General features: G+C 40.0%; 1 protein-coding gene across 1 annotated transcript in view; it reads right to left on the bottom strand.

Annotated features, from left to right (window-relative positions):
* Positions 1-15,866: 15,866 nt before the first annotated feature.
* IRS1 (insulin receptor substrate 1) overlaps positions 15,867-25,641 on the bottom strand; it is a 61,524-nt gene continuing 51,749 nt past the window's right edge. Inside the window, exon 2 of the mRNA XM_055290812.2 lies at positions 15,867-16,897. The gene's annotated coding sequence lies outside the window, so the exon portion shown is untranslated. The remainder of the gene's footprint in view (positions 16,898-25,641) is intronic.

Here is a 25,641-nt window from a genome sequence, read left to right on the forward strand (position 1 = left end):
TCCTGTAGGACTACTACTCTTTTCAGAATGTTTTAGTCTGTTTTCACACTGCTATAAAGAATACCTGAGACTGGGTAATTTATAAACAAAAGAGGTTTAATTGATTCACAGTTCCACATGGCAAGGAAGACACAAGAAACTTACAATCATGGCAGAAGGTGAAAGGGAAGCAGGCTCTTTCTTCACAAGGCGGCAGGAGAGAGAGTGCACAGGGGAATCTGCCACTTTTAAACCACCAAGATTTTGTGAGAGCTTCCTCACTATTGTGAGAACAGCATGGAGGAAACTGTCCCCATGATCTAATCACCTCCCACCAAGTCTCTCCCGCAACATGTGGGGATTACAATTCTCCATGGGATTTTGGTGGGGACACAGAGCCAAACCATACCACATAGTAAATGGCTATTAACACATACAGGAAGTTTTATTTGCATCTCTTGAGATAAACACCTGACTTTTCTTCTTTAGTCTATTAAAGTAACAAATTACATTTATAAACGTTACAGTGGCAAACCCTCCTTGTTTTCCTAGGATAAAAATCAGGAAAGGAGATAATTTCCACGCCCAGCTAATTTTTGTATTATTAGTAGAGACGAGGTTTTACCATGTTGGCCAGGCTGGTCTTGAACTCCTGACCTCAAGGAATCTTAGGAGATTGCACCACTGCATTCCAGCCTGGGCGACAGAGAGAAAGTATGTGTCTCCTGCCCCCCCACCCCCCAAAAAAAATAAAAAGAAAGCAGGGTATAAGTCCGACTGATTTGCATAGGTAGGGACATTGAATCACTAAAACTTGGATTTAAGTGGTAGTGTGGTCCATGGGAGCCCCCAGGCTGGACAGGCTTAGGAACATTTAGACTACATCTGAAATTAAAATGTGACTCAATGGGAAAATGCATTTTTGTATATTAATAATAAGGTCGCTTGAACAGAAACGTGAGATTGTGGATGTGTATATGAAGCTCTTACTCTAACACATACAGATGTGCGCTTTTGTTTTTAAATAAGAATCCAAGTTAGGACTGTACACAATAAGAAAATACTTCCTACTACAACTACTACGTTTGAATAGAATTTAAATTCACTTTGTCTTTCTCTCTACTATACCATCCTCTACTATAATGACAGACACATACAACATGAGAGCCTTCTGGCCTTTTCTATTAACATGCATTGGGATTTCACATTCCCCCTCCAACAGTCCAGATCCCCTCACCATAGTTCAGAAAAATAAAATCACCTTGTCACGAACCCTCGTCCAGAGGCCACTTCTTCCTCCTTTGAATTCTCATAATGTTTTATCTGTACCTCTCATGAGGCTTATCTCTTTCTGTCTTATATTATAGTTGTTTACGTGTGGTACATGTCACGGTCAAGAGGGAAAAAACTCTACTGGCTTTAGAGTCAGACCTATCTGAGGACAGATCCCAGTTCCATCCCTCACTAAGTGGGTGGCCTTAGGAAAATATCAACTCTTGGGAGCCTCTATTTTTTGTTTTGGCAAAATATAAAATTATCCTCTCTCTCATAATTGTTTTGAGGACAGTGCTTAGTAAACAACAAAAAGAAAAAACTCAATCATTTTTATTGCTATCATTACCAGTGATGTTATTTTTGTTATTTCTTATGCCCCCTGCTAATGTGTTTATTTATCCATTCATTCAACAGGTATTTATTGAGGACAAACTATGTGTCAGGCACTGGTTGATGACATGGAAAAAAAAAAAAAGACAGAGTTTTAGGGGTAAAGGCAGCAAATAAACAGGCAAACACATAAATGCAGGGATAATTTCAGATAAAGATGTCCTGTGAAGAAACGAAAACAAGATATGCAACAGAGAGTGAGAGAGGCCAGGGGAGATAAGGGAAGGCCCCTGGGAAGGGAACTTCTGGGCTGAGACAAGGATAAAAGGGAAGCAACCACCTATGAGAAATTCTACAGCCAGCGCATCCCAGAGGTGGGGGCAGGACGGCAAATGGGAAGCCTCTGAGCGCGGAATGAACTGACAGCAGAGTAAGCAAAGGAAAACATGGTGTGTGGGACACAGAGATATAGGCAGGGCCCAGTTGGCCCTGATAAAGAGCATGGATTTCATCCTCAGTGTGGCTGGAAAGCTCCTTGAAGCATGGTTCACTGGGTCGTTCTCAGAATCATATCTGCCTCCTGGAGAGATGCTACCCAGCAGCCAGCCCACAGATTTTTGCAAGAGGTAGAGGTGGAGACAGGGAAGGAAGACTGAAAAGAAGAGAGAGAAGGCAGGAGAGCTGGAGGGAGCAAGGAAGGAGGGAGGCAGGGAATATCACCACAGACAGACATCCACGCAGATGAGTCTGATGGTTCTCCCCACTGTCAGGGACTCAAGTCCAGACTGAGGCTGACCTTGGTGTGTGGGGACATTTTCCATCCTCCTGTGAACATTTGGTGTCACACTGGTCTCATTCCTCGGGTGGTCCCAGATGGTGGTGGGGGGCTGGGGAACTGGGAGGTGTTGCAGGGGGACAACTCCTCACTGCCTCTGGCACTCATCGCTGGCAGTTCTGTCTCTCAGGTCGCAGATAACAACTGTCAGATGGTCTCACTGTGAAGCTAAATAAGCTTCCCCAAAACACGGAGGCAGGCCAAGCCCCAGAAAGCTGCAGTCTGGACAAAACACACAGCCTGGAAAGAATTAAAAGTTCATGTGCAATGAACAAAGCACCTCGGGGAAATGTAAGGGGTTAAATATAAGCGCACAATGTTCCCAACGCCCTTGAACACACAAGAAGGAAAATCGTCACACATCCTTGGTAAAGGGAAAGAGAAGCAAGGAGAGAAACGAGTTGATGTTGCCATATGACAACTAAAAATACTGCTGTGGAAGGTTGGCCCCGCCTAAAAATGGAGGGAGAGAGAAATAAAAGACAGTAGGGGAAGGTAAGAAACAAGACAGGAGGAAGAGGCAGAGGGCAAGGCCTGCCCAGTGCAGCCCTGCTCAAGGCTCCAGGCTCCTTCCTCATGCTCAGGGCGCTCCCTTCATCTGGGTAACAGAGCCTGGATTGGCAGGGTTTCTCAGGACACCCTCCCTGCCGATCTCCCTTCTTTAAAGACACTGTGGTGAGGGGAACCCAACCCACCAATGAAAGAGAAACAACAGGCTCTTCTTAAATATTTTTTTTCTTACATTTTGATCTGAAATATAAAAAGAACTGAACTCAAACCTGGCCAACCCCAGTGGCAAAATGGTGTATGAGGTATTTTCTAATGGACCAGCATCTCCAAAAGAACACTCCTGGTTCAGAACAACACAGTAGCACTTAAATGAGCAAGAAGTGTGAGAGTGACAGAATCTGGAATCATATATGAACGTGCCTTAAAAGTTAGCAAGCCTGGATTAATGGGAGTTTCTAGATGCAGCTCCTGTCTGGAGGAAGCAATGCAGGAGTTAGAATTAAAGATAGAACTAGCTGGTTTGTTCCTTATTCCTAACTTCCCGTTTCCTTATCAGGATCAGTTTGGTGCTCAGACAACTGTATGAGTGCGGTTCTGAGAAGCAGTGCCATGATCACAAAAATCCCATCTTGGCTTCATCCTGAACTTTCCTTGAACACCTTTTTTTTTTTTCTTTTTTATGAGAAAGATAGGATAAGGACTACAAGCAAGGAATTTCTCCTCCTGTCTAAGGCCTTTTAAACTTCACAGTTACAAAAAGGTAGAGCAAACTGGAATGAAGGAAGAGATTTTGTCCAAAAGTTGTAAAGTTGTTTAGAATTAAAATTATTATGTAATGCCTACAACGTACTGAGGGCCAGCTGTGGATGAAGCATTTTCAAAATGCTTTGCCTATGGCGGGGTACCTTTCATAACTTCCCAGACCTCTGCAGGGTATCATCATCCCCACGCTGCAGATGGTAAAACTATGGCATGGAGAGGTTAAGCCATTTTCCCATGGCCTCTTCGTGAGTTAGTGGAATTTCCAGGTTGGCCTAGGGCTGCCTCATTTCAATGCCAAAGCCCATTTTGAGAATATAAACTCATCTCTCCATAACTGATAAAAAAAATTAAATGGCAGATTTCAATGGCATGGTCATCATTGGTGAAAATCTTTAACGGTTGATTATGGTTTCATTGGCGGCTCAACATTTTTATGGAACAAGCACACAGTGCGCAGGCTTCTTACCTGACATGCTGTAGTGTAGGTTCTCAGAGAAGATATTTTGAGCTCATAATCTCCAACGAGTAATGTACTTTTTTTCCCCCCGAGAAAGAATCTCACTCTGTCGCCCAGGCTGGAGTGCAGTGGCGCGATCTCAGCTCACTGCAACCTCCACCCCCTGGGTTCAAGCGATTCTCCTGCCTCAGCCTCCTAAGCAGCTGGGATTACAGTCACCTCCCACCATGCCCGGCTAATTTTGTATTTTTTTAATAGAGATGGAGTGTCAGCATTTTGCTCAGGCTGGTCTCGAAGTCCTGACCTCAAGTGATACACCCGCCTTGGCCTCCCAAAGTGCTGGGATTACAGGCATGAGCCACCACACCCGGCCTGTACTTTTAAAATTTTTGGCTGAGGGTTTCTTTGTGTCATGAAGATCAACTCCATCGCTGGGGTACGGAAGAGTAAAAATAGATTTCCCATTAGTAGCAACAAGGAGTTGTTTGTCAGCCAGAAGGAAATTCTTTAGTTCTTTTCCTGTTTCAGTTCTTTTTCTGCCAACATAATTAAGCAAGGTTCATGTTGGGGTAGGTCAGAACCAGCTTCATGTACTGGTGGAATAGGGGGTTGTCTATAGCAGATGACTTCAGAGATGTGAGAAAAAGGGTGTTGAACTCAGACAGGACTTGAGAGCACCAGTCAAGCAGGGACCCCCCGTCTCCAAAAACAAAGGAGATTAAAAGTATATCCATGGTGAATTTATCCAGAATTAAAATTACTCCAAAAATTTAGAAAGCAGCTTTTCTCATTTAGCAAACATGCAAGTTCTATATCATTTTAAAGTGTTATTTATTTATTTATTTACTTATTTTTGAAACAAGAGTCTCACTCTGTCACCCATGCTGGAGCAATCATAGCCCACTGCAGTTTTGACCTCCCAGGTTCAAGTGATCCTCCCACCTCAGCCTCCCAAGTAGCTGAGACCACAAGCACACACCACCACATACGGCTAACTTTTTTTTTTTACTTTTTGTAGAAGTGGAGTCTCACTATGTGACCCAAGCTGGTCTCGAACTCCTGGGCTCAAGCGATCCTCCCACTTTGGCCTCCCAAAGTATTGGGATTACAGATGTGAGCCACTGAACTGGGCTCAAAGTACAGTTTTTTTTGTTGTTGTTGTTTGTTTGTTTTAATGACATGGAAGGGAAAGGGACCACTTCATCATAATAGTTTGCAAGGCTCACTGTCTATAACATGCTAAATGTGTCTCAACTCTCCCCCTAAAATATGTCCCCACACTGATACCTAAAATGCCACCATTAGCAATCAGTCCCCTTTTGCTAAAGTGTTCTCTTTCTTCCCTCAGGGTAGGTTTTCTTTTTGAGGCAAATACCTGGGAGCTAATCCATTAATTTCATACACCTCTGGGAAAAAATAATAAGCTTATCAGATATGTATTTTCCATTCCAGAAAGAGTCTGGGTCCCATGAAGACATTTGGTAAGGGGGAGTACCCACTCTCAGCCAAGGTGTAGCAATGAGGGAAGAAAGAATAGGGAGAAATTTCACTGACCTAATATTCTTGTTCTAGGGCAGTCCCTAATTCTATAAAACTTGCTAGGGAATCACAAAAATCATGATTCTTTTAAACTCAAACACAGAATTTCATTACAACTACAAACTACAAAACCCAACCACAGCCTTTTTTCTCTAATAAACCTGTCTGAGGAGCTAATACCAACAACCTAAAGAAACGGCTAAACTAACACGTCTCCTGCTTGAACCTGTGGCCTCTCTCTGCCTGTCCCTGTAATGTGCTGTTGACTGTAGAGTTGGAAGGGATGCTGGCTCACAGCCTGCTGTCCTAAGGAGGATAACTTCTTTCTTCACTTGGTGTCTCAGTTGACCCCCTCAGGAGGCGTAGCTGAAAGTTTAGCATCAAATGTCAAAATCATGAAGTGTTATGCTTTTAAAAACCATTTCTCTGCAATCACAGAATCCTTGGTGAATTCACTGGAAGTCACAATCCCTTTTCCCCAGGAATCAAAAATGGACACAGCTACACTCACAAAAAAAAAATTGCATTCAATTTGAGAGCGTTGAGAAAATTCTGAACCCCAGGTTAAGATCAGACGTCCCTCCTATTTTATAAACAAAGAGCTGGAGAGCCAGAGAAGAGAAGTGCTTTGCTTGAAGTCACAGTTAGTTAGTGGCAAGACAAAACTAAGATCTAAAGTTTTCACACGGTCATTAAAAGAAATGCTCGCCGTCAGATTTCCATCTGTCAAACATTTCGGCAAACAGAAATGGGAGGGTTAGTCTATTCAGGAAGAAGTTTGTTTAGCTCAGCCAAACTTACTTTATTTTTCAACAGATGAAGTAAACCAGACTCAGAACTCTACATCTTTTTTTTTCACATATGGGGGATGGGACTCTCCTAACTGGAATAGTTGGTGTGTGGCGGGGAGGAGAGGAGGATGTATAATTAAATGAAACCTTTGAATTTAAACCAGAAACACCCTGCTGATGAAAAAAAAAACAAACACAAAAGTGGCTGTTTTAGACAAATCATTAACATTTCCTCCTTGAACTGTGTATGTGTATGAATGGGGTGTGTTTGTGGGTGTGTGTGTATGGGTGGAATGTGTATGTGTGTGTGGCTGGCTGTATGTGTGTGTGGGTGGGGTGAGGGTGTGTGTGTGTGTGTGTTTGTGTGTGTGTGTGTGTATTTGGCTTCTGTTTTTTGTGAAAAGCAAATGAGAAGCAGCGTGTACCCCATTAGGGTAGGGAAAAACTTTTAATTAAGAGTTGAGTGTTAAGAGGTTAATACGGGACAGCCAAGGAGCACTTCCATCCTGACTCAACCAGAAGCCTTTAGAAGCGCTGGAGAAGGAAGTTGGATTGAAGAGCGGGACCTGGGGAGGGGCACAAGTTGTTCCTGGAGCATCAAAACTGAAAATCAAGAGATTCTCCATGGTATTTTTTGACAACCAAGTGATGTAAATGTATACCAGGATTTTAAAGGACGTGGTTTCTTTTTCAGTTTCCATGTGTTTGGATTATTAATGAAACTAAGTTGGAATCCTACTTTCCAACTGGGTGACCTTGGACAAGTCCCCTTCTAGACCTTAGGGTGTGATGAATGGATATTGGGATTTTATGATGAAAATGCCAAGGAAATACCTTCCTATTTTATCTATGACTCAGTTTAGAACAATGGTCCTTTTTTTCAAATCCGATAATCCCCAAATTTTTTATCCTCCTCTGATAGGTTACCGTGCACTGTCTTCCTGGACAGAATTCATGTTCCTGGGACTCATCGCTATTCTCAGCACTGCAGCTGATCATAAGCTAGAAAAAGAGAATGGAAAATACCTGCCTGTTTATGGTCCCTCGTATGGGGTGAGGTCCTGCTACTCTGGGTGCCACAATTTGCTCTGAACTTCCTGTGGACCCTTGAGGAAACCCAATGTCTATTTGAAAAGGACCACTCTAACTGATTTCTACTTTTTTTTTATCTGGAAAAATTGAGACATCAACAAAAAAAATCATCCTAGCTCTACTCTAATTCAGCTCAACTGTATTTACTTGCCCAGCTGTAAAATAGTGTTCTGGTGTTTGTAGATAAACACTTTTAAGAAGTCCTATTAGCACCTCAATAATCAATTGCATAAGGAGTCAGAGGGGATCATAAACTCTGTCCGACAGCACCTGGAATTGCAGCAACAAAGCTCCAACATCTTCCAGGATAGCTTTTTTAGCAGGTCCAGGAGAGTTTCAGAAGCCCAGGGCAAAGGGGTTTGCCTCAGATCCCAATTCTTTCTTGAAAACATCTATGGCAGGGGCCAGCAAACATTTTCTGTGAAGGGCCAAATAGTATTTTACTTTTCAGGCCATTCAGTCTTTGTTGCAACTACTCAATTCTGCTGTCGTAGTGCCACAGGCAATATGTAAATGAATGAGTGCAGTTATGTTTCAATAAAACTTTATTTACAAAAACAGGCAGCAGCCTCCATTTGGCCTCTGGTTCATAGCAGGGAATTGATCTTTGATTTATAGACTATGGAGTAGCAAGTTTAAATGTGGGGATTCACTAAGATTCTCATCCAACCCCTTTTGTATTTTTAAATAATATTTTATTATTTTCTTTCTCCAGATAAAAAGATATTATCATAAACATTCACAGAAAAATAGAAAAGAAAAATTATCCACAATGCCATCACACATACCACTTCTTAATATTTTGGAACAGAGTCTTCCATTTACATATATATATATATATGCATATATATATATGCTTATTTTATAGAATTAGGAAAATTCTGTATGATGATGTATATAAAAATTTACCTAATATCCTTATTTTCATGCTACTTCCTACATAAGTTTAGACAAATTTTGCTAATTTTTACTTTACAGGTTGTTTGGTTTTCAGGAGCAATGAGGAACTCCAGCTGTATCATTTCTTCTCTCACATTTACAATTATGGGACTTTAGTCCTTGAGATTTGGGGCAACTAACATAGAAATGGAAGCAGATAGGATATTGCCTAATGAACTCCAATAACGTGTTCCTCCAAGGTCAGGTGTAGAACGACCTCAGAGAGAAGGGGTGTGTGTGTGCGTGTGTGTGTGTGTGTGTGTTATTGGGGAACCATTTATTAATATAGTTTCCTGTAGCCCTTGTTAAAATCTGTATTGTTTTAAGCCCTTTAGAAACTCTGATATAGGTGGTCTGCAGCTAAAGCTCTGAAAAACACTGAGTGTATATCAGAGAAGAGCTTCAGTCATTCATTCACTTCAGGTGAGGACTCATTCTTCAATTCAGATGATACCCAAGCATCCGCCTCCCATTTTTCCCATTGCCAATCTTGGCCATTTTTCTAATCATTGATATCCCTAACAGATAATAGTAGAAGTTCTCATTTAAAAGGGTTTACAGGAGGTAATACATAAATCCTAATGCCTAAAACAACAGCTATTAGGATTTCATATGGGTTTCACATTTAAACTACTGTCCTGTGTGTTCCTAAAATAAAGCCAGATATTTCAATCCTGTTGCTGAAAGAGGTGCACTTATTGGGAAAACCAATAGGGAACCAGAAAATGACTTTTGACAAAAATGATCTAAGCTAGACACCAAGACAAAGAATGGAAATAAATAGAATAAGGCCCTGTTACCTCGTAGGGTGAAAGTTATCAGTTGGACAGAGCTTTACTTTCAGGTTTATGTGAGATGATGTTTGCTCAGCGAATTTGTTACATAAGGCAGCTGGAGTAACAATGTTTTTAATTAATGGAAAATTATTTTTTAAGTACTTGGAAACCAGAAATTTGCAGCGGTGTCAATGAGAATATAAACCATCAAGAAGTCCTCAGGCTAAGCACAGTGGCTCACGCCTGTAATCCCAGCACTTTGGGAGGCTGGGGTCCTGCCCTCGAGTGGACTACTTAAGATCAGGAGTTCGAAACCAGCCTGGCCAACATGGTGAAACCCTGTCTCTATTAAAAATACAAAAATTAGCTGGCATGTTGGCATGCGCCTATAATCCCAGCTACTTGGGAGACTGAGGCAGGAGAATCTCTTGAACCCAGGAGGCAGAGGTTGCAGCAAGCCAAGATCCCATCACTGTACTTTAGCCTAGGCGACAGAGTGAGACTCCGTCTAAAAAAAAAAAAAAAAAGAAGTCCTCAGTATGGAAAGCAGCTCCTCCCCTCAGCAGCCTGTGACCACAGACTTATTCCTTATCTACCTCTGTGTTGCTGGGAAAATAAAATAATTGATATAAATCCTAGTGGCTAGCCTACAATGAATGTAGAATAAATGTTGCTATTGTTTATAATAGAATCAGTGAGGTAATTACAGATTCTCCTTGACCATTAATTCTCGAAGGCCTTTCATTGACATTTTACTTGCTATTTTGTTTCTGTATATGTGTAAAGGTAATAAGACAATTATGCTATAAATTGCACTATTAATTCATTCCAACTAAACTTCCCTCAAATTAATACTAATTATTGATGTTTACATATAATTTCAAAGGGATTAGAGTGATGTTTGCTTTGCAATACCACTGGGGGGGAAAAATCAGTGTTTAAGTATAAATGGAGGAAGATAATATAAAGTGAAGATCAAATAATGACTTTAAGCATTTACTAAATTATGTTGTGTGCTGCTTCTTAACAATAAAAATATCGCTTACACTGGTAAAAAGAAAAGATCCCTCTAGCCTGGTGCACCAAATAAGGGTGGAAAACTCAATCTTTATACTCTCAGTGGAGCATCATGCTCATAAAAATTTTTGTAATAATATTAAATGTTTTTAATTAATATTTTTTTGAGATGGGATCTTGCTCTGTGGCCCAGGTTGGAGTGTGGTGGTGTAATCATAGTTTGCTGCAGCTTCAACCTCAGAGGCTCAAGCAACCCTCCCACCTCAGCCTCCCAAATGTCTGGAACTACAGGTGCACACCACCACATCTGGCTAAATTTTTAAATTTTTTTTACAGATGGGGTCTCACATTTTTCTGCAGGCTGGTCCTGAACTCCTAGCCTCAAGAGATCCTCCTGTCTCAGCCTCCCAAAGCACTGAGATTATAGGTGTGAACCACCATGTCCAGCCTTAAATACTAAAGTGTCCAATAATGTGAGTTTGCCCTAAAACATAGGACACATCAATCATCTTCTATTTTAAGTTGTTTAAGCAAGATAGCTCACAGAAGCAGGGGAGGGCTTGACTGCTTCAATATTGGCAACATGATTTATTATTTTCAAAAATTATAGGTGTTATTATCCTTTCTAGTGGTGAAATGACCCACAAAGCTCCAGTTGTACAGAAATCAGTAGTTCCCAAACTTTCCAAGCAGAAGAGGCACCTGCTTAAAAACACACATTCCTAGACCACTCCAGGGAATCAGGATTTCTAATAGCAGCTCTAGTAATCAGACAAGTTTGGATAAGTCTTTCCAGCACTGGTTCTTAGCACTGACCACTTGCTAGAATCTGCTGGGAAGCATGAAAAACAGCAGCAGTAACAACAATGATAACAGATGTCCAGGCCCCACCTCCAACCAATTTAATCAATATGCATCTCCTGAGTTGGCCTGGCCATGGATGTGTTTTCTAAAGCCACTCAGATCATACTAATATGCGCCAGGCCTGAGAAACACCAACTGCTTTGCCTCGGTACTCAGTGTCATCAGAACTAGCAGGACTGGCCCCTTCTGGGAGCTGGTTAGAAGTGCAGGATCTCAGGCCTGGCCCCAGGTCCTGAGATGACGATCTGCATTTTTTTTTTTTTCCGAGATGGAGTCTCATTCTTTCACCCAGGCTGGAGTGCAGTGGTGTGATCTTGGCTCACTGCAACCTCCACCTCCCAGGTTCAAGCAATTCTCTGCCTCAGCCTCCCGAGTAGCTGGGATTACAGGTGCCTGCCACCAGGCCCGGCTAATTTTTTTTGTATTTTTAGTAGAGAGAGGGTTTCACCATCTTGGCTAGGCTGGTCTTGAACTCCTGACCTCATGATCCACCCGCCTCAGCCTCCCAAAGTTCTGGGATTACAGGCGTGAGCCACTGCACCCGGCCGAACAAACTCTTTAGGAGATCTGTGTGCACACTAAAGATTCAAGTATGCATATCAAGGGAACAGAAACCTTTCCAGCAAGAGGATGGATTTTTGCTCCCCTCTCCCCCCTGCCTTTACCAGCACCACCATCAAAAGCAGCTTAAAACCTTGACTGAGGTCTTTTTCTTTATACACTTGGCCATTGAAAGCCAACTGAAGGGTGATAGGATAAGGCCGACCTATCTGTTCCAAAATCATTTAGGAAAGCATGTTAAACAGCATACACTGCTCTTACCCAATCAAATGTCCCCACAAAATTTAATTGGCAGTTTGTTTCATGTCCAGCAATCAAAGACATTAAGGACCACTAACGTTTACATCCATGAATTCAATTAGACAGTTTTAATTGATGATGAAGACACTACAATTCTAAGTACCAGAGAGAATCAGGAAAAAAAAAACTGAAAATAAGCATAACACTATAAAGAAAACTTGGAAAAGTGAAACACTTCTAAATAAAAAATATATACCTGGCCTGGCACCCATTACATATATACATAATACATGTTATAAACATATATACAGTAAATGTTTTGGTAGCAATACAGACCATGCATTGGTCTTTGTGTACACAGATGAAGTAGCACCGGGGCAGCACCACCATCTTAAGATGATAAACCAAACTGCACATACATTAAATGAAAATACATATATGTTTAATTTGGCTCACCCTGTAGCCAAGAGGTGTAAGGAAAGTACTTTGCAAGAAAAACTTGTTTTGGGAACTACATTCTTAAGCCAATGGCGAAGTTCTAAAAAGAAAAAGAAAAAAAACCCTACAAATGTCTATGCAAATATGGACAAGTTTTCCTGTTTACTGAATTTGTCCTATCCTATGGCATACTGGTTAACAGCATAAGCAGAGAGAGATTTAAATGCCAGGTGGATGGCAGAAGTCTAAAACACCAGATCTTTTGGTGTATACGTCACAAATGGCAAGTCATTGACAAACTAGAAAAGAAAGCTAACTCTCCACCTAAGTCATGTGTTTTCTAATCATATTAGCTAATTATAAGCTCTTTATTCATAATAAATTCCTCGAGTGGGTTAAGCACCTCCAATATCATTCCACCTCCTCCCTGCACCTAATGTGATGCTGTTTGCAAGTAGTGGGAGACACACAACAAGCTACACATTCTCTACCCATACTTAGGGGACAGACTTACAGAACTATGGAAGGACCACAAAGATCTTCTGTGGCACTGCCTCAGAAATGACCCACGGCACCAGTGTTTATCCTCGGTGTACTACTGACTATGAGGCTGTTTCTGTTCTCCATAACTGAGCTCACAGTCTGGAGGTCTTTTAGTCTTGGCAAGGTCATATTTCCTCACATTCCTAGAAGAGTATGCTTCTTCCTCTCAAGTTTCTCACAAGCCTATACATCTATATATATATACACACACACACACCTATATATATATCTATATATATGTGTATATATATCTATATATGTGTATATATATCTATATATATGTGTACATATTAATCTATATATACACACACACCCCACACACACGTCACATATATATATATACACACACACACAAAGACACATACACGTCACATATATATATACACACACACATATATATATATATACACACACAAACACACATATATAGCATTACCTCCAACTAACATTCATCATTCATGGCATCCTAGGAACATTAACTCCCCTGTCAAGTCATTGCAAAGAAGAAATTTCATATTGGCTTCCACCCATTCTTCTTCCCATTCCTACCAAAAGGGTCATGTCTCTCCCCAGTCAAGGTCTTAATTCACAGTGTCTGGATTCATGGCCTCCTTATGTGATGGACTGACCTACAGAGTTCTCTGCAAAAGCAGCATGAGACCAAATATGGGGTCATTGTCACCAGCAGTTGGAAGACTGCACATGGATACTATTTTTCATGGCTCTCATTGTCAGTGGATGGTGAAACCCTTTTCCCCCTTTTTTTTAACCACCTGCAGTAAATAAAATTAAAGTTTCTGACTTTGTGGTATATTGCATTCAAGATGCAAGATTGAATAAAACAGGGCTTCAGTATTGTAAAATACTGTTTCTTACTATACAGAAAAATTGTTTCTTAATACTTCAAATGTCTCAAATTTAAATGATAGCTAGAAGACAAAAGCCAGAGAAAGAAAGGTTAAAAATCTCTACTTCTGGCTAGATGATTTTTAGTAGATCCATTTTTGCAGTCACTGGATTAGTCAAGAGAGTCCTTGACCTTTGAAAGTCAGCAAGAAATACCCACAAATGTAACATCAGTGCTGATTTGTCATTATTGACTCAGGTGGTTGATCATTAATGGATTCTCTTCACTTCTAGCTGGTTCTAGGGCCATTCTTTTGCCCAGAATGAAGATATCATCAAAGTCATGAAAGATATTTGTTCTTTTCACAAAAGAGGATTTTAAAACTCTGCCTAAGTCTCTAAGGAAGAACGCTGTGAGAGGTTGGTGTCATGAAGAAAAACCCACTAACTTCTAGGTTAACCAGAGGCCACTAAAAGCCTTAAAAATGAAAGCCCTTGGCTGGCCTACAAATCCTTTGAAATGGATAAAAGCCAACTCTCCTCAATGGGAACTGAACACAAGGACTTAGCAGCTGATGTTGCTCAGAGGAAACCCTTCATGTCGCCACAGCATGAATTTTTGGTTTGAGTACCAGCAACTTCCAGTTTTAAATCGGTAGTTTGATGCCACCATCAAAACCAGCTCAGGCACCACTAGAAGCAGCTTAAATAAGAATTTCTACCTTTATGCTATTTGACTCAAAAAGTCAGAGAAATAGAAACCAAGAGATAGATTTTTCCAGTCTGTTCATTTCTGCTCTCATCCAAAACATGTTGATAATTCCACATGCAGAGGTATCTCGGTAACACATATTCAAAGTGTAGGTTCCTTGAGAAATAATAACCAGCTTTACAGGAAAATGGTTGGGAGTGACTTTGTTCATTGATTTCTCTTTAACTATTTCAGTCCTCAAAGGAAAAGAGCAGGGCAGCTTGCTCTCTTCTTCCACTAGCAAGAGTATGAATCAGAATACTTGAAAATATGAAAAGTCAGTTTGACTAAGAAAGTCTTTTTTACAAAAGAGTAAAAAACAACTTTCATATCAGGTTTTCAAAATGGGTAGTGCTCTCTACTAATAGGAAATGATGTAATTCTACAAGTTCCTTGAAAACAATGGATTCTTATGACTCTAGACCCTATTTATCTTAGAAATTGATGAGCATGCAAATGATTAAAATCTGCAACAACGAACATTGCACAACAGTCTGTGAGGTACATGCCATCTGGCTGAATGTACAGTAACACGGGCCTCAGCACTGTGAGGGGTTCCATTTATCTCCGCTCCCTTTTGAGTAGAGCTGGGGTCCCCAAACAGTTCATCAGGAGGCAGCAGCCACTACAATGCCCTCCAACCCCGGCCCCTACCTTGTAGTCCCCACTCCCACCCAGGGAGCTTAGGCGTTTAGAGAAATAAAATGTTCCTCCTTCCAATAGTAGGGATGCAAATTCCTGATAGAGAGGTAGAGGCTCCCACAGACTCAGAGGGAGCCTGATATTTGCATTAATTCATTTAACCTTTAGGAAGTTCCCTGGTAAAAAGATTTAAAAATCTGTCAGCAATATCTTTAAATGCATTCATTGCCATTTCTTTTTCATGTGGAAAAGATTCCGAGACATGTGTATACTTTCCAAACAAGAAATGAGTTAACATTTTCACTGCTGGCTAGGTGTTTCAGTAGCAGGTCATTAAGCTTTTCTGTGCTCTCTGTACCCTGTGTTTTGTTAACTAATCACTAATAGGCTAACACCCACCAAGGCAAATGGGCCAATTACATTCAGTTAAATAATGTAACACTGGAAGTTCTCAAAAAATATGAGATAAGATAAGGGTCTTAGGGAAGGTGACACATAGCCCTGGTCATAATGAAAAACGCATACTGGAATTTTAATTTCTGGTTAGCAAGAGCTCACTTGTCTTATCATCTTTCTCAAGACAATGCAGGAAATGAAATACATCATAATGTGTGCACAGAAAAAAATGGTGGGAATAGAGCAGGAAACTTACAGAAGTGGTGGGGGGAGGGGACAGAAGAAAAGATCAACAGTATCTAGTTTATTATGAATAGAAAGACATTTCCAGAATTTACAAACACCCACATTGTTCATTCCAAGGAGAGTTTTTGATTTGAAGGAATCACCCATCTCCTTCTGTTTACAATATATGCAATGGAAGACTTTGATTTCCTCTTCTTTGCTTCCATTCAATTACCAATTTTAAGCTGACACTTGAAAACACCCAGTCAAATATATCCTTCTTCAGTTTAATTAACATGGCCTATTGTCTTACAGGAAAAAATACAAAATTAAGATTAATTCTTATAAGGAACTCAGCTCAACATCAGGTTTATATTACAAGAGATAGTATCAGCAAATATAACTATACAATTGAGAACCATCTATGGCACTATGATTCTTATATTATGTTTTCTGAATTACAATCTTAAAACAAGGATCATACCCTATTCTACTCTTTTAAGCCTTGTTTTAAGCATTCGCTCCACTCTTTACAACAGAACATTGTATACCTCCGTCCCACATCCAAAAAAAAGATGTGCTGTAAGAAAAGTTACATTTTCATTTAAAAAATTACACATATAAATCAAAACCTATGTTAAATATTTAATACTCTCTCTACCCAACCTGACCAGTTTTGTATGAAATAATTTACAATGATGCTTTGTCATACACAGTTTCAGCAGCAGATGAAATGTATCTTGTAAATGCATTGAGAGTAAACCCATTCTCTCATGACATGGTGGTGGGCACATCAGCTCACTGTGGCCAGCTAAGTCCTTAAGGTTGAAGATGAAGTTTATGCAGACTCATTATTCTGGTGTCACAGTGCTTTTTTTTTTTTTTTTTTTGTCGCTTGGCACAATATAGAACGTGCAGTTCAGTCAATGAAATCCTGAGGATTGGATAAAGTAAACAAACTGAAATGGATGCATCGTACCATCTACTGATAAGGAAGATATGAGGTCCTAGTTGTGAATCATGAAATATTTAGAGTCTGGGTACCCATGAGTTAGAGGAGGATTTGCTGAGGTCATTTAGGTCTTCATTCTGAAAAGAAAAATGAAAGAATTCATCACCACAGGCATCTCAACTGCACAATCACTATTTTAGAACCTTTCTTTTACAAGGGGCAGTGTCACATAAACTGAAGTTACAGGCACAAATAGTACTGTCCACCTAAATACGATCAACAAACTGTATTTAGCTTTTTATTTATTTCAAAATGCAAGAGTCTAAAGAAATCACTAACCAAAAGTCGTCAACGTGGAATCTGTAAACAAATCAACATGATCTGGATGTTTCAGAGGTTTAACAAAGGAAAAATACAAAATTCTTTGGTGTTGTGATTGAAGCAAAAACATACATCATTAGTTGCTATGTAAAATGACCATCCAATATGAGCGGGTTGTAGTCAGTCTGTGTTCCATCTCCTTCTGGTTGAAAGTCAGCTGCAGATTTTAGAATTGAAGTTGCAGAGCTTCACATGACAAAATCGGAAATCAATTTTTAATGTGCACAAACATTGTTGGACATGAGAATTTTAGATGCAAAGGGAGACCCAAGCAAAACAGACCTACTTAGTCATTAAATAAGAAAACAAAAGGATTCAGATTTACGTCTAATAGAAATAAGTTATTTCAGCAGAAGCACAGCATTTCTTTTTTGCAAGTCAAGAAGGTAAATTTTAAAAGGGCACTATCCATGATTCCCCTTCAGAGTGAAGACTCTTTTTCAACCTCATAAAGCATCTTTTACTCAAGTATTACACTACATAGTCTTCCACAGGTCCTTGTTTTTCATGCATTCAAAACTTACCTATAATTATCAGTATCTATAGAGTGCACCAAAGGGTATTTAGCAGAGAGTAGATCAGAAATACTTGTTGAATGAGTACATGGTTGCACTAAATACTAGGAAGTGTAGAGAGTTGGATTCTGTTGGAAACCTTGCCTTCTAGCAATTCTAGAAAGGAAGGCAAGTTCTGTTCATAAATACATGGCATGTGAAGTAGACATCAGTACATGCCATGATACATGCATGTGGGCAATAGCTCTAGACGCATGGAGGATGGAAAGAATCCTCCCAGCTAGGGGTGTAAGGGAAGTGCCTCACTGACACACCTGGCTTGGTTTTGGAAGAAAAAGAATAATTTGGGGATGTGGAAACTGGGGTTGTGTCTATGTTGCTTTGGTGTTGCAGTCCCAGAACATAACACAAGGCTTGCCACATAGTGGTACTTAATAAATAGGAGTTAAATAAATAGAAAAGGACACTTCCCATCGAGAACATATGACAAGGTCCTACGGGGTGAGATGGCAGCCGTAAGCAGGCTCAAGTAGAGGATGTGGCTTCACTGGACCCCAAGATATCTACGGAGGGATAGAAGGAATTAAGCCTATGAATGTAGGTTGAGGTAGATGGTGAAGAACCTTGAATGACAAGCTAAGAGGTCTTTATCTAATTATTGAGACAACAAGGACATGCTACATTGACATAAGGTCAAGATGTAGCAGTAATAATCTACATCACCTACAAGGATAGTGACAGCTTCCAAAATACACGCAACATAAGTGTGGACCAATATATTAGGGTAGTGCAAAAGCAATTGCGGTTTTTGCCATAAAAGAAATTGCAAAAACCACAATTACTTTTGGACCAACCTCACGTCTTTTTCCCTCTGTCTCCTCTTGAAGAGAATGATCATGGTGGCTGGGATCAGTCATCATTCATTACGCAATGGTTTTCTGATAAGTCAAAGTTTACCAAATGATGACTCTAGTTTTAGGAGATTTCTATTTATTTTTAAATATTAACTCTGCCTCTAAAAGACAGATAAACAAACTGGTTTTTTAACTGACTAATGAAGACTTGGCATGATGATCCCAATATAAAAACAAACAAAAAAGGAAGCATCCCAAGTTTGCCCCTTTAATTGCCAGAGAAACAGGATTTACTCTGTGTGTCTACAACTGTGGTGTCTACAAATGAAAGGAAAGCCCATCCCTTCACAAGCCATTGGTATGCTAGGAAACTCCCCACAATAAGCTCCAGATCTCTTATTTACTGTCAAGCTTCTCCTGAATGCATATAGGAATGTTCCCACCAGAATTTCTAGATTGGCGCTTAACAGAGCTTCACAGCTCTGGGCCCCTAATTAGGCAGGAAGGCCACACTTTATTAAAGGACTTGTGACAAACAAACAAACTGCCGAACATAAAATGGGGGAAAAGCAAAGGGCATATGGTATGTTTTTCATTTCATATCTGGCTCTTCTCCAGAAGGGGTGGGTGAACAGCTTAGTACAGGAACACACCGTACCCTCTTTTATCATCACACGTACCAACCTGCACGGATGCATAAGGACAGAGACCCAGGGCCCTGTGAGGAGAGGGAAAAAAATGTGGCTTCACTGGGTGCTGAAATCTATTGCTTTGGGCCACTTGGAAATGATCCCTGTCATTATCCACAAGTATGTTCAAAGAGCAGGGAATACAAGGACGTCTCAAGTCCATTGATACCTTCCTTCCAAAGTCTTACTTAGCACACTACTTTTCAAAGCCCCTTATCTGAAGTCCTGATCAACACTTGTCTCAAAAGGGAAAGTCTGAAGTTCACACCTGTTTGTCTTTGTACAGGGTATGTGTATCTGTGTAGGCACATAAAGTTTAGCTACCAAACAATGACATGGACATCCTTCAGTGAGAACTGTCCTTCACAACAGCCACCTTGGGGGCTGCATACTTATTCCAGTCATGCAGCCATTGTTTGCAGCATTTTTGGAATGCCTGCTCAGCCTTGGGCATATTCTTTTGAATAGTCTCTATAGCAGCCAGTCTTAGCCCTCTGAGGACACGTTTGATCTTTGGAGACAGCCAAAAAGCTTTGAGAGCCAAATATGGTGAATAATGGGACTGATTAAGCTGGGTAGTAGTTCCCAGCGAGGTATTATCTAAAGCCAAAGAGCTCCGAAACCGAAGTTCCAAAATCAGACTTGTGCACAACACTTGCTCTGATGAGTTTGTTGGAAAGGAAGTCTCCTCACTTTAGAGACAGACCTCAACATATGCTTAATGAGCCTAAAGTTCATCTGTCTGTGTCTCCCTAGCTCCGCGTACTCACAATCAAGCAAGGCTGAACTTGAATAAAGCAATTCACTCAAAAAAGGCAAACATTTGCGTAACTTAATATATTTTTTAAAAAAGAAAAAAAGCAATGCCCATACTAGGGTCTTGCAGTCAGTCATTCAATGCAATAAGCATAAATACAATGATAAAGACTGGAATAAGCAGGGGAAAAGCCCGCATAGGCATACATATGTTTAGTACACTTTATATATACACCACTTCAATTGACTGAAGGGAGATAATTGACAGACCAGAGGTAGCAAATATTGCTACAAAGTTTTACAAATGCAAAAATTCATTTGTAACAGGCAGAAACTGGAAACAAAAAAACAAAACATTTCCTTAAGAGAAGACACTGTGCAAATATCAAGTGGTGATGTTCCTACAGTACATTCTCTCTGGTTACATCATTGGGGAATAACTTCTGAAGGCAGAAATACAATGCACCTGTCACGAGATTTAGTAGCAGGAAATTACATTTTGACAAAATTTCATCACCACATCAGTATCTACTATGCCCTTCTGTGTGTATATTCTCGTAAGATAAAACCCACCTAATCCTGTTGCCAGTAATGAAAAATGTAATTTTTAAAGCATTATCAAATAAGTCAACACTTGAGCAATGCTACTTGAGACCTATGGATTATTGCATTATTGCATCAAGTAGGAATTTATATCTTCTGGGTTCTACCCACTTAAACTATGCCTACAATAGCTGAAAAACAAATAAAGACTTTGCGTCCTTTCACATTGTCTCAGCTTACTGATCGTTTTTACTGGGAAAGCAGCTGGAAACAGCACAAGAGTATAAGTATGATGGAAAGATCTGTACACTTTCAGCAATGCATTCTTGGTCAGAACAATTGACAAATGTTTTTATCCTGTATTTATATGTTTTGAAACTTCTTGCCAATATGTTAAATCAAGGGCAATATAGTAATAAAAATCTAGTTGGAGCATTGCTAGTCGTTTCTACTTTTACTAGGGAAATAAGAGTAAAATATTTTAAGTTGCTTGGCCACTGTCATATACTAAATTCTTAGAAAGTAACTCTTCCTTATCCAACTATGCTTTAAAAAAATGACTGTAGTGATGACTTTTTTTCAATAGAGGTCATTGTTTGAAATCTTATATTGTAGATGGAACTAGAAAATTAATATAAATTAATTTCCTCCACTTAAAGAAATGAATCAAAATAGCATATTTCTCTTTCAGTTAACATAAACAGTATCTTTTTTTTAAAAAAAAAAGTATCTTGAATATAATACAGAAAATGTATAAAATACAGGAAGATGTAAAGAAGGAATAAACATGACTTATATTCCCCGCCAGCAGAAAAACCAGTACTCAGCTGTGGTTGTAATTTCACAATCTACTTAAAGGATTTGAACTTTTAAAATGCTGCATTTAATGTCCCCCCAAAAAGTCTAAGTAGGAGAGGAAAATACTGTTTTAATCATACTTAGATCTTTCCCATTCTTAAAAATCCATGATGAGAAAAATTTTTGAAATGTTACCCAACTTTTTAAAGACTCTGGTATTCCATCCCTTTCCCATCATCCCAATGCATTGTATAATATGGGGAGAGTGGGAATTTGAAAGTAGGAAAATCTTCTGGCTCCCTGGCTTTAGTTTCCAAAAGCCTCAGTATTTAAAGGAATGGCACAGGCAAAATATTTGGAAGAGCCAGGAGAACAGAAGGATTTCTCTCAGGTTAGAAAAGATTCCCTTCATGAGAGCAGAGGGGTCAGTGGGTAGGTCTGTACCTTGCAAGATTCTGACAATGATGCCTGTAACCTCTCTCTATTCTGTCTTCCCACATCTGTGGATTTCTTATTTCACACAATTACATTAAACTGCATACCCTGTCCTCCTACCACAATTCTTCAGTTATCTCACTGCTGATACACTTAATTTACAGTACCACTAACTGGAAGCAAATCATGTCTTCTAGAATGCTTATTAATAAAGCACCTTACAACACACACATTCAACATACCTGAATCTGGTAAATGAGCCCAGTAAACACACACACACACACAAACACACACACACACATAACACACACACACATATTATCATCAGTCTCAAATACCTTTATAGTTCTGGTAATAGATGGGTGTTCTTCATTAAAATTCATACCTCAATAAAATCCCACTATAAAATCTCAGATGAATAAAAACGACCACTGACCTATGGATAGACTGTGAAGCACTTATTAAAAGAAGTTCCCAGATTAAAGCCTTGGTTCTAGCATTTGAGTTAGTAGCACAGAAGGAGGAAGCTGCATTCTCCTGCTGCAGCGCTATTAGCTATGGTCATATTGCTGATACAAAAAGAAGAGCTAAATCCAGAGAGCCTCTAAAGTCTGGGACATGGTATAATCTCCCCGTTCTTTACAAGGGACAGCTGGGAAGTATGGGGGCAAGCTGAAGCTTGGAAAAGGAGAAAACTAACCAGTGAATTCTCAATTCTCAACTCTAAAGCCTTCAGATCATAATCACACACATCAAGTGAAGATTGAGCTAAAGTTAGAGGTAAGACCAACATGTTTGCTTCTTGGATGTTGAAAGGAGAAAGCCACTTTAGCTAAAGAAAGGAAACCAACTTCTTTTAAAACAAGCCAGGATTGAGCTGGAAAGACTTGGTTTTGTGGTCTTAAATGGCAAAGGGTAAGCCAACCAGCCAAGCCAGTGCTTTAATGGAGCTGCTTAAATAGCACTTTTGCCTGGTGCAAGTCACATGGGAGAGGGCTGGTGAAAATAACAAGGTTGCTGGCCAGACCTTCCAGTGCGCAGTGTTGCCAAGGAAGAAAATTCAGGGAGAGTTGCCAACATGTGAGAGGCCATCTCGCTCCAGTTCCCCTTTTGTCCCAGTGAAAGAGCTTGTGGCAGGGCTGGTGACTTCAGGAGACCACCAATGAAGAAAGGCACACGCATTATGAAAAAAAAAAAAAAAAGAAGAAGAAGACCGAAAGGCGACCATCAAGCCTGTCAGCTCTGGCTGAGGCTACTGGGCTGAATTCTGTCAGTCTCGTGAATTTCTCCTTACCCAGCTACCAAAGGCAGAAGGAGCTTCTGGAAACTTTTCAGGATGGTTAGGAATCTGTGGAGAAGACAGACTAAAACAACATTTAGTACTCAGTAATTAAAAGTATTCTGTCAATGATATATTAAAGAAATCTGAATAAATATTAATACATCTTTTAAGCCAAAGAATATCCACTTCTGTTATTTCCCATTCTTTTTATTAACAGGAAGCATGCTGATAAAGAAAATGAGGTCAAGACTATAACAGCTCTTCCCCTCAAATGTAAATCAAAATGTTTCCAATCTCCCTTTTACCAATACTATAGTTTGTCCTATGTACATGACAGATTCAAGGTAAAAGGACTTAGGAAAAAAAAAACAAAAAAAAAGTCCCTCTTCATTTCAAGTCAGACCACATGTACTCTCAGGCAGGAAGATTTAATTTTTTTTTTTTTTTTTTGGAGAGAGTCTTACTCTGTCACCCAGGCAGGAGTGCAATGGTGCCATTTCGGCTCACTGCAACCTGCCCCTCCTGGGTTCAAGCAATTCTCCTGCCTCAGCCTCCCAAGTAGCTGGGATTACAGGTGTACACCACCACACCCGGCTAATTTTTGTATCTTTAATAAAGACGGGGTTTCACCATGTTGGCCAGGCTGGTCTCGAACTCCCAACCTCAGGTGATCCACCTGCCTTGGCCTCTCAAAGTGCTGGGATTACAGGTGTAGGCCATCGCACCCAGCCAGGAAGCTTTAATTTTAACAGAGCTCAACCAACATAAACCTGTTACAAAAAGACATGAAGGTAATATGACAGAATATTCCCTACCAAGTGAGAATGTCATACAAATGTCTTTCTTCTGCTTTCACAGGCACTATTTCTGCAGTGTCCTTTCCCTCACAGAAATTACATTTCAGTTCTGAGATTTCTATTGTAATTTCACATCACTTTTGGGTTTGGGGTTTTGTTTGTAATGGTCAGATTACAGGATACAGGTTTTATAGGTCTGGCTTTGATACAAACCAGTAGACTTGCATTACAATCACAATTTCATTTAGTGTATGGATGGTGAAAATTGTGTGCAATATTGTTTCTATAATTAGACAAAAGGGAATCAGGCAGACCCTATTTTCACTGCCTTTGCCTTTTGTTAAAAACTAATAGATTTCTCATTCTTTGCCCCCTCCCTGGAGTCAAATTGCTTCAAGAAAGCAAGCGTCTGATTTTACATTTGAGTAACTGTCTGACTACCCAATTGTTTCTCAAGCATCATCAGTTTTTCCATAATAGCCCAGGAATCAGGCACTGAACAAGCATTTGCATAGACAGCCCTGGTCTGCAGCGGACTGAGGTAAGAATCATTAACACCACTGACATCACTTTTGGCAGCTGGAGAAGTGGGAAAACCGGTGTTTAATCTATTTCCTACTCACCGCAAGTTTTAGCTGGAGTCCCCGATAATATGGGTTGTGGTTGACTTTATGGAAGAACTTGGTCACGTAAGAAAAATTTACTGAATTGAACAAGCATCTTCCAAAACAACCAGGAGGTACCTCAGCTGTGGGGCCATGATCTTCCCATAGGTTTTTCTGATCCTTAAACAGGCCTAACGGGGACAATGCCACTCCCAATAGTTCCTAATAGGGGCAAGCTCAAGCTCAGTAGAAGATTCTCCCTACAACATACATCTAAGGCAGAGGTCCTCAACGCCCAGGCTGTGGACCAGTAGAGATCTATGGCCTGTTAGGAACTGGGCTCCACAGCAAGAGGTGAATGGTGGATCAGCATAACCACCTGAACTCTGCTTCCTGTCAGATCAGCAGCGGCATGAGATTCTCACAGGAGTATGAGCCCTATCATGAACCGTGTATGCAAGGGATCTAGGTTGCACATGCTCCTTATGAGAAAATAATGCCTGATGAAACCATTCATCCCCCCACCCCCAGCCATGGAAAAATTGTCTTCCATGAAACCTGTCCCTGGTGCCAAAAAGGTTGGAGACCCCTGATCTAAGGAACCTCTCCAGGAAGCCATCATCTTACAGAAGCAAAAAAGGTTTATTTAGCCTTTGTTTTCCTTTTTGCGTTGAGGAGAATATCAGGGGGAAAATGTTAAGAAGAATTTGATCTGCGATTCTTTGAAGCGAACTGTTATTTAAAAAAAAACAAAGTGGTCTAACTATGGAAGAAACACTCCCTCTCTGAAACCAGTTGAAACTGATTATAATACAGTATATGGCAGCATATTTCAAATGTATTTGACCCACAATTCTCATTTGCTTTACCTGAAGAACATTTGTTATGGAAATGCAAGTCATAAAGATTTCTGGGCTACGATAGTAATTCTTCAACAAAAGTCAATGTAAAAGGAGCAAGGAAAAGTATACTATTCATCTTAGATTTCAGAAGGCCATACATAGACAGGAACCATATTAATTAGCTCATGATAAAGAGAAAGCTATTAACTATTGCTTACAGTAAAGCAATAATGCAATAAATGTGTGTTTCCCTTGACTTGCCTCTTTCTGAGTGACAAGTGAGTAACCTGTATGCAATTTTGAATTAAAAAATGTACTTTAGGGAATTCAACCCCAAAAAAGGTTATTTTCAGAATGAAGATGGAGCTATTACATGGCTGTCAC

Source organism: Symphalangus syndactylus, chromosome 8 (genome assembly GCF_028878055.3).
Source record: "Symphalangus syndactylus isolate Jambi chromosome 8, NHGRI_mSymSyn1-v2.1_pri, whole genome shotgun sequence".
In the NCBI taxonomy this organism is placed as follows: Eukaryota; Metazoa; Chordata; class Mammalia; order Primates; family Hylobatidae; genus Symphalangus; species Symphalangus syndactylus.